This window comes from Ambystoma mexicanum, chromosome 9, assembly GCF_040938575.1.
Source record: "Ambystoma mexicanum isolate Mex_15411 chromosome 9, UKY_AmexF1_1, whole genome shotgun sequence".
In the NCBI taxonomy this organism is placed as follows: domain Eukaryota; kingdom Metazoa; phylum Chordata; class Amphibia; order Caudata; family Ambystomatidae; genus Ambystoma; species Ambystoma mexicanum.
The window spans coordinates 1,022,549,280-1,022,563,671 of NC_090931.1; positions in this window are offsets into that span (position 1 = coordinate 1,022,549,280).

Genomic DNA, 14,392 nt, shown 5'->3' on the forward strand with positions numbered 1-14,392 from the left:
TGCCCCTGCACTGCTGGGGGGTGGGGGTGATGGTAGACATGAGTGGGGGCCTGGTGGAGGGTGCCCTTGGATGCTGGGGGGTGGGGGTGCAGGGGGACATGAGTTGGACATGAGTGGGGGCCTGGTGGAGGGTGCCCCTGGATGCTGGGGGGTGGGGGTGGTGGGAGACATGAGTGGGGGCCTGGTGGAGGCTGCCCCTGCACTGCTGCGGGGTGTGGGTGCAGGGGGACATGAGTTGGACATGAGTGGGGTCCTGGTGGAGGCTGCCCCTGGATGCTGGGGGGTGGGGGGACACCCCTGAAATACACGTACCCTGCTGCTTTTGCGTGTGATACTTCCCGCGCACCCCTGGAATACACGTACCCTGCTGCTTTTGCGTGTGATACTTCCCGCGCACCCCTGGAATACACATACCCTGATGTAATCGCGTGTGATACTTCCCGCGTACCCCTGAAATACACGTACCCTGCTGCTTTTGCGTGTGATACTTCCCGCGCACCCCTGGAATGCAGGTACCCTGCTGTTTTTGCGAGTGATACTTCCCGCGCACCCCTGGAATACACGTGCCCTGAACGAATCGCATGTGTTACTTCCCACGCACCCCTGATGTACACGTACCAAGGACAATCGCGTGTGGAACTTCCCGCGAACCACTGAAATACACGTTCCCCGCTTGGCGTTTGCTGTTTGGCAGCCCTGTGAACTGGTCCAGGGTTAGCGCAGCCCTTTGCGATGATTTGGGGATTTCGAAGGCTTTTCCTTGCGCAAGGGCGTTCTTGGCGGCGTAACTGGCACTGCTGCAGGGTCGCTGCGCCACTCTGTGCCACGGCTGGTTTCGGAGGCTAAAATCCATGAATACGCTGTGCGATGAAAAGGATTTTTTTGCACGCGGCTGGCGCAGTGTATCGCACGGGGACACTGTGCGCCAGCCGCGTGCGCCATTTTTGTGCGAATTTCTATGAATTACCCTGCGAGTCTACAAACTCAAAAAGCAGAATCCTTGATTGGGTAGAATGTAAAAATGTACACGTCGAGATTGTGGAGACTAAGGGCCTCATTCCGAGTATGGAGGTAATCATGGCGCTATTTGCGCCATGACTACCTCCCATACCGGTACCAAGTCCGCCCTGGTTCAAGGGGGACTTACCGGTCCATTCCGACCTTGGAGGGACCGGTAAGTCCCCATTGAAAAAGGCAATCCCCATTCCCATTGAGCCCCCATTGGGCTCAATGGGAATGGGGAGGGAGCTAATAACGGTACCGCAATTTGCGGTACCGTTATTTGCTCCCTGGCCCCTTTGCGGCTCCCGCTAAGGGCGCCTGGTAAAACTAGGCGCCCATAGCGGGACCTGCTAAGGGACCTCGGAATAGGGCACAAAGGGATTGCCGGCACCGATGTCCTTAACTGTGCCCTGTATCCCTTTGCGCCCACCTTCTAATGAGGCCCTAAACCTTGCATTTGGTCGGACAACTACATTATCACTATACAGACATTTTGCAAACACAAATTTAAACATAAACCTGCCCCATCTAAGAGAATTCACATAAGAAATTTCAAGAAAATCATTACATCTGACCTGTACAAATGGATCACTTTGGTAATGGAACTTACTTCTGATGATGACAAACCAGAGTGAAACACTTATGACCAAAATATTAGCTCAGGTTGCACCATTAAGAACCTCGGTAGCAAGAGAAAAAAACTACCATAACGATTGGTTCACTAAGGAACTGAATGAGCTAAATAAAATTAAAAGACAGGCTGAACATCTTTGGATGAAATCTAAATCTGATACACACAAAACTGTTTAGACGGAGCAGAAGAAAACGTATAAGTGTGCTATATATGATGCTAAGAAATATTTCTTTGAAATCCAAATAGTCAATGCCAACGATGAAGTTAAGCAACCTTCTAATACACCAAAGAAAACAGGAAATCCTACACAACAACCCAACTCATTCATACCATCCAAAGGTGATGGCATTAGAATAAAAACAGCTTTTGCTAATAAAGACGTAGGTGCCCAAGACAATATTAGGACCCACATCTTGGATGACCCTTTCGATAACCTCGCATTACTGAGAGAATGAAATCTGATATGGACGCCAACTAGAAACACAGAGGATGAAGAGCAGACCCTTTCCATCCGAAATATAAATATGGTGGAATAGATGTAAACTGATCATTACGAGGTGGGCGGTAAGGGATTACCAGCACCGGTAAGGGCACCGGTGCCGGTAATCCCTTACCGCCCTACTACGAGTTCCCTTTTCGGGTCCTTCCTTAATGTCTGGTTTTACCAGACGTTAAGGACGGGACCCACAAAGGGATACCGGGGTCAATAACGGTACCGCACTTTGCGGTACCGTTGTTGCCGCCTTCCACCTTCCCATTGAGCACTATGGGGGCTCAAATGGGAATGGAGAATGGCTCTGGTGAATGGGGAATTACCGGTCCCGCCGACCTCGGAATGGACCGGTAATTGCTCCATCCACCAGACCGGAGTCGGAGTGATTTTGGAGGCAGCCATGGCGCTAATAGCGCCATGGCTGCCTCCAACCTCGTAATGACCCTGTATGAGCAGCATGCACCCTACCTCTTCTTTAGGAGATGTTCTTACATCTGAGATTATTCTGGCTAGTAAAAATACATTCAGTTCCTTCCTTACTTGCTTCATCAACTCCTCTTTCAAACATGATGTCATTTTAAAGAATATAAAGACATTCACGCTAATCCCCCTCACTAAAAAAGAAGATAAAGGCTCTAATGACAGATCTAACTTACAACCAATTACTAATACCCCCTTTCTTCTAAAAATATTAGATAAAATGGGCACCAGAGAATTTCAGGATTTTTAAGGCCGCAATAATGTCCTTTATCCAAAACAGACAGGTTTTAGACCGCATCATAGTACAGAGAGCACGCAGTTAGACCTGCAGTCAGATATGTTGGACATTGTTGATTCAGGTAGATGTGGACAGTTGGTCTTATTAGAATTATCAGCAGACTTTGACTTTCTGGACCACGATATTCTCTTGGCTGTGTTGGAAAAAGTAGGCACATGCTCACCTGAAGCTACATAGTGGGTCTATTCTTTTTTCGTATGATAGAGTCTCAGCCATTCATTGGGTTGATGCCTCCTCTGAATATGCCACAATATGTTTTGGAGTTCCACAGGGAGCGTGTTTAACACCTGCCTTGTTTAACTTTTATATCAAACCCCTATGTTAATTGTTGGAGGATATGAATATACACTTGACCAAATATGATGACAATACTCAGTTATTGCTGAAATTGGAGGGAAACTATGACCATGACACCATAAAACTGAACAACACGTTAAAAATAGTGAAACAATGGATGACAAAGCACTGGATGTCTTTACATGATGCCAAATCAGAACTGTTACTCTGTAGCTCAACATCTAGGAGATATGAACTAGACCCTAGATATGAAATGTTTTGGCTGGTTGGAAATGTCATTAAAACAAACACTAAGATTAAACCTTAGTTTCCTTCCTGGAATGTGCTGTTAGCTCTGAAGCCCAAGTAAATGCTACATAACACACACTATCATCTGAAGCTCTTAAGGAAAATTAGACCGCTGATCTCAGATAAAAACTGCGAAACTCTGGCCGGGGCAACTGTCCTGTTGAGACATTCCCTGTCTGGCCCTGGCCCTACAGCATCAAGGAGCACCAGAGCCCAACAGCTATGACATGGCTTCTGTATGCGAGTCAAGCCCTGTTGGCCATTGCAGATTATAACTGAATAGTCGCTCTAAAATGGAGGCCCAATTCCACATGTGTGGCCTTACTGAAGCCGGGAACACACTTTGCCATGGAAGTGGATTGGCTGCGGCATGATGATATCAGAATGCCCCATGGGAGCCATCAGGAAACAACAGCCTCTTCAAAGGCCTGCTTTCAAGGCCTCACAATGTATTCCTTGTCTGGCCCTGTCCGGCCATAGCCGGCCCGCTGGCTAAGTCATGCCGGTATTTTCCCTCTGCGACTATCTCAAGATCCCAGCATTCTAAAATGCAAATTTTCATCAGTCCCGCCTTGCCTGCTGAAAGCTCCATATGCCCAATTCACATCTTGCCCACATTACTTTGCTTGCCATTGTCTTTAGGCAGGGGTGTTGCTAGGTCTGGAAAAGATCAGGGGCTAAGCTAATGTCGGGACTGGCGGCATTCAGGGCTAGCTATAGCCTTTTGGTTGTAGCCACTGAGCTTCTATCCGGGGCTACATCCAAAAGACCGAGGGCTATAGCCCTCTTAGCCCCCCCCCCCAGCAATGCCTCTACCTGCGGCTACATCCAAAAGACCGAGAGCTATAGCCCTCTTAGCCCCCCCCCAGCAATGCCTCTACCTTCAGGAACTAATGTGGTCATCCTTGAATCCTTAATGCTGCCTACGGATGCAACAGACCTGGCCCGCAGCGCCTCTATCCGTCTCTTAGCCCATATGGCACCCATGCACCTCCATTTCCCTATATTCCATTGTCCACTAACATCATCACTCCAGCGTTAACTCAGAGGTAAATTCAGCCGTCCTTTTGGCCTGGCTCCACCCGGATTACTCTCTCCGACCTCCACCACGTTCCTACACATACTAACGAGCTTCCACCTTACATCTACCTGCCCGGCAACCACTGTAGCTACTGAGCCTCCTGTCAGCCTCCACTACATGTCCCTACCTTCACATTCATCTTCCATGCACTGACTCAGCTTCGGTGCACTGCATTACTCTGTGCAATCAATACGGTACACCCATTTACCTGTTCTATGTGCCCTGTCACCTCCTACAACTAAAATGACTCCATCTAAGACTGGTGCCTTAGTGCATTGTATTACTGTTGGTGCCCAAAATGACCCAACACATGTACCCCTGCAGCCTCCTGCAGCATTGATGCCCACATCCATGAATGGCACAGAAGCACTTTGTATTGCTGCTGATCTGCCAAATGTATCACCTTGTGCCCCACTCATGTGCCTTTGCAGCCTCCTGCAGCCTTGCTGCCCACATCCATGAATGGCACCCAAGCACTTTGTATTGCTGTTGACTTGCCAAATATATCATCTTGTTCCCTCCTCATCTGCCCATGCAGACTCTTGCAGCCTTGATACCCATATCCATGAATGGCGCTGAAGCGCTTTGTATTGCTGTTGACTTGCCAAATGTATCACCCTGTGTCCCTCCTCATGCAACCCTGCAACCTGCTGCAGCCTTGATGCCCACATCCATTTATGACGCCAAAGCACTTTATAGTGGTGCTGATTTGCTAAATGTATCACCTTTGACAACCCTCATGTGGCCCTGCAGCCTCCCTCAGTCACGATGCAAACTTTTAAGATTGGCACACTTATAGATGCTACCTCAGTACATTGTACTTCTAAACTAAGTATTATACATGGTGTTTCTTGCAAAATGTCCTTGCCGCCCGGTACTATTTCTACCTGCCCTTCAAAAGCTCACTACAGCATACTGTACTGTGGCCCAACCTCAAAGTTCTCTACAAGTAAATTCTTTCAATGTGACTCTGCTGCACCCTGGACCTTACCTGCCTGCACGTACCTACTGCAGCACAGCGCATTGCACGACTGCCTCAACACCCAAAGATCTACATGAAAACTGCCGGATTGCACCTGTGCCACATATATCAGGCTCCACTAGGCCCTTGAGCGTACTTTAGCCTCTACTCACCAAACATCAAGTTGTGCACATGTTACCACACACTCAGCACAGCCGCCTGTCAACATGCCCATTGCAAAACCACGGAGACGTAGGAATGAACGCCTAAGATCGCATACCCACCCCCACCTGCACACATAATGGACAGACACGTCTAGAACAGTCAGCCTTAAAAGAGGCAAATACCACCATTGCCTACAAGAAGTAAAAAAAAAAAGAGAAAGATAGCCAGGCACTTTTGTCCCCCGCCAGGCAAGTAAACGGTGACATTCATCCATTAACACTACTCTCCCCACTATCTGACTCAGCACCAAAACCCTCACCAGCTATCACCTTAAAAGGGGCCCTGATCAACACCAGATGCTTAATGGCACATGCTACAGAGATTCTAGACCTCATCTCAGTGCTTGAACCTGAACTACTAGCAATCAAAAAATCATGGTTGCACTCGCGTCTGGCCCGGCCCTTTCACTAGCCTTACCCCATAACTACACAATCTATAGAAAAGAAAGACATGACTCCAGTGGAGGTGGAGTGGCCATCATAGCCAAGAACCTGCTAGTCATTAGAGAAATCAACAATATACCCTTGGCATCAGGGAAACTGCTTTCAGTTAAATAGACCCTCTCTCACACCACATCACTGGTGATCCACCTAATCTATAGAGCCCCAGGACCACTACTATCATTTGAAGATGATATCTTGGACATAATCTCCACTAACACCAAACCTATGTCGAAGACCATCCTGCTAGGAGATCTAAACCTTGACCTGAAAGACTAAAAAGACTCTAACCCCAGTCACTAGAAAATGCCCTGGCGGCCTTAGGCTTCACCGTACATACCCTGGACCCCACTCACTCTAAGGCCAGAACTCTCCACTGGCTAGTAGACTTAAACTGCAATATCTCATTCACCTCCAATGTGCCCTGCACCAGGTCAGAAGACCACAATACTATAACTTTCACGATTTACATACCTAAAATGAAGCCCACATCAGTAGATAACAAGCCCCCATGCTAACCTGAAACTCAAAAAACATAAAAGCAGCTAGCATTTTACCTCTGCTGAACCAGATTACACCCCCCCCCCCCCAGACCTCAACGGATGATCCAGCCACCCTGGTGGACATCTATAATACAACAATGGCCAATGCCATTGATACAGTAGCCCCCCACACTTTATAAAGCCAAGCCCTCATCACACTGCAACTCCTGGCACACTCCTGACCTCAAAACCCTTCGCTTAAAAAACAGGAGGCACAAACGACCTGGAGAAACGTACCATCAGATACAAACGAAGCCATCTTTGTTACTCTGGCTAAAACTGACAAGAAAGCACTCCTCTCAGCAAAAAATCCACTTACAATGAAAGCATCCATAAAACAAGCACCAGCTCCCGTGAACTATTCATCATTCTTCTGAAACTAGACCCCTCGCCCCCCCCATGCCATAAATACAGTACACAGTGCATTGATGTACAAAATGCACTACTCCAGAAATAGAGTGCAATTAAAAATCGCCTTGATCAAAACCCAGACAGAGAGGGTCTCCCAGGCCACTTCAGCCTACTTGACCTTTAACTTCAAACCTCTGCAGGAAGCAGAATCCTTACAAATCATTAACGGCTTAAAATGCCAAGGTGACATATGCCCTGCAACAGTGGTCAAAGACTGTGCTGAAGCACCCCTTTCATAACAGCTTTAATAAACACCTCCTTAACCTCGAATATGGTCCCAGCAAATCGAAAAGATGCCTGGGTCCTCCCCCTGCTAAGAAAACCGGCACTTGACCCAGAAACATCCCCTTATTATCACCCATAACCACTGACCCTTTCTACTAAAAATACTTGGCAGGGCAGCTTACACACCTAGATTTGTGTGAAAGCTGCCCTGTCATTTTAAGTAGCAAACAGTCGGGCTTTAGACCATGCCACTGGACCCTTCTAGACCTAAAAAATAGAAGGATGAAGTCAAAGATGCTGGCAAAGTATCCCTGTTACTACTGCTAGACCTGCCAGCAGCCTTTGACCTCGTGGGCCATCAAATCCTTTGCAGCCATCTGAGTTCAGCAGCCCATTTCTCAGACCAGGCCACTACTTGGCTCATATCCTTCTTATCCAATAGATGCTCCAGAGTCTTCTCAGACATAGCTGCAGCCCCTCCAGCACCTATCTCCTGTGGCATGCCACAAGTTTTGTGTATCTCTCCTACGATTTACAATATATTCACCTTGCCCCTATTTGACACCCTAGATGACCTGGCCATATCCTACACGAACTACACAGATGATACGCAAATATTCTTACCCATCCTAGACAACTACACGCTTGATTCCAATGCGCTGCACTCCATTTAAACAACAATCCAATTCACTCACTATACCTCGATGACGAAATACAGAAATACTACTAACCGGCTCACAATCGACCCTGAACAAACTTGACTCTAAATACAATTCGTTCACCATTGACAGCGTAACAATACCAGTTTCAAGCTCTGTTAAAAGCGTAGGTCTCTATCTTGATTCCACCCTGTCCTTAAACAGACAGGTCAACGCCATTGCATCCGCATCAGCTCACATCACAAAGTTGACCAATGCCTGCAGACCATTCCTTTCATAGGACAGTTGCCTTACGATCACCCGGGCCCTCGTAGGATCTAGGCTTGGCTACTGTAATGCCCTCTTTGCAGGCACATCTACCTGAAACCTCAATAAATTACAAGTCATCCAGAATAATGCCCTCAGGGCCTCCCAGAACATTCCCAAATGGGAGCACATATCTGCTGCCAGGAAAGAGGTCCAATAGCTTCCTATCAGGCAAAGGATAATTTTCAAATTCCTGGCCATCACGCCTAAGTGCCTTGCCAACACTGCGCCCAATTACTTATCACAAATATTCCAAAAGGCTAATTCCATCAGACCTACACCATACAAAAGACAAACTTGTCACACCTAGATTCAGAAGGAAACAATCTGGGGGTGTGAGCTTTCCGGTCATTGCTGCCGCGAATTGGAATGCCCTACCACCCTGCCTCAGAGCAGAACAGTCATACTGGGTATTCTGTAAGAACCTAAAAGCACTACTGTTTGCACAGGAAGTCGCATCTCCTTGCCTTACAACCTAAAATCGTTGCATCATCACCTGCATATGAACGTTGTTTTTTTTACTTCACGCACTGTCTGATATACCTGCATATTACCTACATCTATGTAACTAGCGCCCTGATACCTGGGGTTTGGCGCACTGCAATAAATGTTGAAATAAATACATAAATAGAATAAAAGAGTTGACTATTGCAATGCCCTATTGGGCGGCGCATCTAAGAAAAACCTGCACGCACTCCAAGGAGACTACATCACAGCCCATCAAAAACCCTTCGTTGGCTACCTACCAGAGCTGGAATACAATTTAAGATGGGCCAGCACCGGATTATTTGAAAAAAAGAATAAACAATTACCAGCCTACTAAAATGCTGCATTCAAGCAACACTATGCTGTTAAATTGCTCACGCTCAAAAGGTTGAAAGCAAATGGTAAATCTTTCCCCTATACTGTATCCACTGCTTGGAACGCTCTCCCTCCAAACCCCTGCCTGGAAAGCAACCTATTATCCTTTAAGAAGAGTCTGAAAATGTACTTGTTTGACTAGATATGTTATAATCCCCTGCAGAGCTGCCCCAGTATTAGCTTATGTCTTGTGCTTTATATCATGTCTTGATTGTTTTTGTTTTCACTCCCTGATGCCTGTCTGCTTTCTGGCGTGTAACAAAACAAAATAAAATAAAATAAATACATATATACTTTACCCCACCCACCTAGGTGTGACACTGCACCTGCATCATCTCCACAGTGCTCTGTTGCAGAATGACACAATTCAGGGTCAAAAGTGCACTACCTACATGACACTGCCCCCAAAACATCACAGGATAATGCCTGCACCATCTCCACAGCACCCTGTCCCACTATGATACAATTCAGGGTCAAAAGTGCACTTCCTACTGTGAGTCTAGAAATTACCCATCCATAGCATAGGCGATGTATTTCGTTGGCCGGAGACCAACCGCATCATATATTCAACATTGGTAGTACAGACTCATGAGGATGACCAAAGTGCGTCCATTTTGATGTAATAGAATTCGCCATTTTGTCTAATTTTCGCTTTGTGCTTTCTGTCTAAACAGCTTTGCTGTAAGCTTATTCTATTCCGCTATTTCACTGTTGCTCATGCATATAGCAAGGTCACCAGATACATGTTGAAACACAACGCAGGCAATCCAGACAGAAATGCCCGGTCTCCTCCCGCACGAGTCCTTGGAAGTAAGCAACAAAGCATTTAATCACTACGCAGGTGCCAGCTAGTCTCACTGATGCGGTAGAAATGGTAGGAACGAACAATTAATGGTTTGAATTATGCTATCTTTTATGGCCCCCATTCACTGAGCCCTGCACAGCGATTTGACCCCTAGCATATGAATAGAAACTGGAAGATAGCGGGGCCTGGAATGTGTCTCTCCCCTGCACGCAGCTTGCTAGAAAGAACAAGAGCAGTGTGTTCCTTAAAACAAAGAATCATGTCTGCAGGTCCCCAGATTGCGAATTGTTGATAAATGAATGTCTGAAGGTGTCATATTTGTCACAATTGTCAATCATCAAATCCATTTACAAGGAAATACATTATGGGCGGTATTGAATATGTCATTACTGATAGGGAGATGTTCGCTTTGTATATATGTAACTGTTGTACAATGCTCGCTCTCTTGCGTCCCTCTGGGTCTGGAGACACACGTTGCGGGACGTGAGATCCAGTTGGTCAAATGAGACTATTTGCTTTGCAATAAACTCTAACTTTTGGGAAATGGACCTCGTGTCTGGCGTATCAGTTCGTGTGTGTTGATTGTGCCTTGTTTCCATACGCGAGGGTCCCCTAGGGGCCACATCACTACATCACACCTCCCCCAAAACATCACAGGAAAATGCCTGCATCACCATCTCCACAGCACATTGTCATACTATGACACTTTTCAGGCCATTGGAGGCATATGCAACCACCAGGTCGGACTATATGCCCTATGACATGTCCGGGTCTTTGGCTTGCACAGCAAACATGGTATGAGCGAATGCGTAGCGAACTTTCTTTATCCAGTGTTTACTGCTTTGAGCCTGGAAGTGGAGGGGGTCTGCCAAACAAGAGCAGGTATGGAGATTGTGCGAGAGGGATATTAGGAGTGTGGGACTTTAGGGGAGCATTGTTGTGGGTTTAAAGGGCCTGGGAGGTGGGACGGGGGAGTAAGATCAGAGGGCATTGACTGGCCTTGGTTTCAAGCCACAGACAGGTGGCAGAGGCCCACATTAAGCTTACAGGCAGGTGGGGGATTAGGGTATGTTCTTGAAACCCCCCATTAGCGAGGATAGCAAGGGACAGGGGTTTGAAGATTCAACATAATGGGATTCAGTGGGTGGGAATGCAGCAGTGGGATTGGTGGTCAGGTTTCGGTGAGGGCCTTCGAGGGTGGGGATTCAAAGAAATGTGATTTGAGGGAATCACACAGAACCCAATAAAGAGCATTTCGGTTATTGTGGTATTGAACCTCTTCATGGAGATTGTAGATATGTATCAAACACTAGTGCTTTTAGTATGCCACTTGCCCTGGGATGCCTTATGCACTGTTCCATAGGGATGCTGTTGGTAGTCCAACAGTCCTCAGATAATATCATACACTGAATGATTCTCTTCATGGCATATTGAGAACCTTTTGTTCTGCCTTACCAATCTTTTCCTTGAAGCTTAAAGATCTCTGACCCTGGAACATCCGGACAGCTCCAGATGTGTGCCTAGTCACTGCTGTTTACCCAGCGTGCCAGGCACTGCCGAGTTCCTCCTCTTGGTGTATCACATTCATGGACAGAATACTGAAGACATTTACCCAAGTACAGGGCACAGCAAGTCTCCCACTCCAAGGAGCATGACTCAGCAGATTCTACCCCTGGCGCAAGGGGTCACTGTTTCTTTCCACTGTGCAAAAGGAGTCTTTGCCCCAAGCTCAGAATGCAGAAGGTCTCCAATAAGTGTGTAAGATGGCTCTAGGTGAGCAGCCCACTTGCCAATAGCCAAGGCTCAGCAGGTGCCCGAGCCCAACCAAGCTTGGACAGGTGCCCCCAATAAATTACTGTGCAGCGTGAGTACTGATCTGTTTCTTAAAGCCTTTCATGAGTGGTGCTGAAATAATTAAACAAATAATGGGGTCCCTAGCCATGTAAACCAATGTTTCTGTTTAAAGTAACTTGTGAAGTTACAAACATGCAGAAATAAGTGTTATTTCATGGTTGCAGTACACAAGCATAGATGCTAATAAGTGTCCAAATCCTTATTTTGGTGGTATAACTGCACTGCTCCAACTTCGTCTCTCTACTTCGATCTATATATCACAGGACCCTTCATTTTCCAAGCTATCTTTTTCATTGATACCATGGGCCTCATTGCGAACCGGGCGGTAAGGGCTTACCCATACCGGTAAGGGCACTGGTACCGGTAATCCCTTACCGCCCTATTACGAGTTCCCTTTGCGGGTCCTCCCTTAACGCCTTGTTTTACCAGGCATTAAGGACAGGACCCGCCAAGGGACTTTGGTGCTAATAACGGTACCGCAATTTGCGGTACCGTTATTAGCGCCTTCCCCATTCCCATTGAGCCCTATGGGGGCTCAAATTGGAATGGGGCAGGGCCTTGGTGAATGGGGAATTACCGCCCTCGCCAACCTTGGAATGGGGCGGTAATAGCTCCATTCACCAGGGCGGAGTCTGTAAGGATTTGGAGGCAGCCATGGTGCTAATAGCGCCATGGTTACCCCCAAACTCCTAATGAGGCCCCATGTCTCTCTTATAGTTTAAAAAATGGGTCCATGGTCTGACCCACCGAAACAATAGAACGCTTGTACTTCTCTTTATTCCAGATGTCCGAGGTGGGTCTATCCATCCTCAGGAATTTTTGAACAGGCCATTCTGCCTCTCCAATGAGGTCATGAACTTTTTCCACACTGATTACTCCCCCTGCCTTGGCTCCTACATTCATTAACATTAATCCCTCCAGCTTCAGTGGTTTTTTCCCTCTGTCAAATCTGGACCTGTCCATTTAACCAGTTATTAACTGCTCTCCTCCTTTGCAAATCAACATAAACAAGCATTAAATAGTGTTGCGCATTTACAGAAAATGAAACCTAGCATACCTGTGTCTAGCTGATCCTCCTGTGTAGGAGACAGAGGACATTGAGCTGCTGTTGTGCAGTGAGGTTAATGAGAGAGACAGCTCAGAGTAGGCTGCTGGTCACGTGACCAGGCCCTGCCACTCAGTTGCTCTGCCCACCACCATTTTTCGCACCTTCGAAGCTCTACTTAAGGACTGTAGGCCAGCTCCAGACCGACAACATTTACTAGGCTGCTGGTCACGTGACCAGGCCCTGCCACCCTGTTACACCGCCCACCTCCAGTCTCCGCACCTTCCAAGCATCTAAACATATGTATCTCATTTTAGGTTTAAGTATCCCAATCTTTACTATATACATTTTAGGATTTTTAGCAACTCTAATCTTAAACTTCTGTCATGATTCAATAATTGTTCATTCACATGGTGAGGGTCTTGTGCTATTGCTCCAAGTTATGCAAGTATACATACTCCAGCTTTAAAACCACTAGCATAGTTCCTTAGTTAAGGTAATGCTACACTGTCAACAAAAATATAAAAAGGGCTATAAAAGCCACACATACCGAGTAGACTCAAAAGTAACTCAATCTCTAGTATCATTGTGTACTGAAAATGGGTAAAGAAACCCTACCTCACTGAACTCTGCAAAACAGGAAGCCAATAATACATTCCAGTTTTCTTGAAATCTTAGGCTGGTATGGTGTAGAACCTGTAACCTATCTCTACTTATAGATCGTGGTGTAACTCTGCGAAAATAAAAACCCAAAACCAAAAAGTAAGACTAAATCTCTCGCTTCTATTTAGTCCTATGCTCCAGAGCAGCCATTAATGGATGTTCAGACAGATGTATCCACTGCTTACCATTGTAGAGACCAGACCGCAATGAATCATTGGACTTCGGCAGCCACATGGTGAAAAACAAGACGGCCGCTATTTATATTGAAGTCATCGGGGCAGAAGTGCACCTTGACGACTTCAAATGTAAACAAAGCATGCTCCTCGCATTTCGTTATACAGGATGCAGCAATCTGCATCTGCTAGTGAATGTGTGCTGGTTGATAACTCTATGATTTACTACCATGCTTATGTATAAAATATAAAAAATATTTTCCAATACACGTTACTGTACAAGAAAGTAAATCGTAAACTATATGCCTGAGTGGACGGGTAAGCGAGTATGCCTATAGTGCAAGAAGTGATTGACCATGAGAAACCTGGTGAAAGGATAAGCCAGGTAACAGAAGGTGCAAGTGCTGAAGAGGGGTACTAATAGAAAACAACATTTGTGACATTTGCAGAAGAATTGTGAAAGCTGGTTGAAGAAAAGTTATAATTGTGGTAAACCATACTGACCAAATGACTTGTTGTTACTACAAATTTGTGACAGTTCTTATTCCAGGAAGAATGAGAATGTATTACTTTTTTTCAATAATTGTAGCAAATCACCGTGACCAAACTAGTTGTTTCCACACATGGGAGACAGTTAGAGCTTATGACT